Source organism: Colias eurytheme, chromosome 6 (assembly GCF_061535395.1).
Source record: "Colias eurytheme isolate Ceu_HAF_F1 chromosome 6, ilColEury1 Martin Lab GWU primary, whole genome shotgun sequence".
Lineage (NCBI taxonomy): Eukaryota > Metazoa > Arthropoda > Insecta > Lepidoptera > Pieridae > Colias > Colias eurytheme.
The window spans coordinates 11,138,010-11,138,712 of NC_142985.1; positions in this window are offsets into that span (position 1 = coordinate 11,138,010).

A 703-nucleotide genomic window follows, 5' to 3' on the forward strand; every position below is an offset into this window, starting at 1 on the left:
TCGTCCATCCGGCATGGGTTCTATCTTCCGTTCCCCCCGATCTCCCTGGCTTCATTAAAGCTGCCCGGGTCGTAGGGGCGCGGGGCGTCAGTGTTGCCAATTACAAACGTTCCCTGCGTATCCGGAGATCGAGTTGAAACGCCGTTATGAGTCCATTACGGAAGATATTACAATTTCAATGGATTACGAAGGAGGATTTTCAGTTATAATTGGTTCAGTGAGGAATGTGTGAATGATGAATGTATGTAAGAATTTTTGTAAAAAAATAACAATAGATATTATGTTACCGTAGCTCAGGTGTGAAAAATAACACTTATGCAATGGTAAAAAAAAAATCATGTCAAGTAAAAAAACATTTTTTAAACATTTTGGCTGGTATTTGGCATGATACCTGTAAAATAAAATACAAAATTACGGATTTAGTATTTAGTAACAGTTTAGTAACAATACAGTATGTAGGTACAAAGTACAAGAACAAAGGACACAAAACACAAACTATAATTCCTAAAATATGATGAAAGCAATAAAATCCTAAATAAATCTAAAGTAATTAGTTCCTTATACGCGAAATTTGTTTACTTATCTTAGTAAGTATACAAGTTTGGCTATCATCCAAATTTACTTTCACCAATACAACAATCTAATATTTAGAGGTAAATAAAAGGCAACGTTAGCAACACCGTTGGTTGGGCGCGTCCTGGCA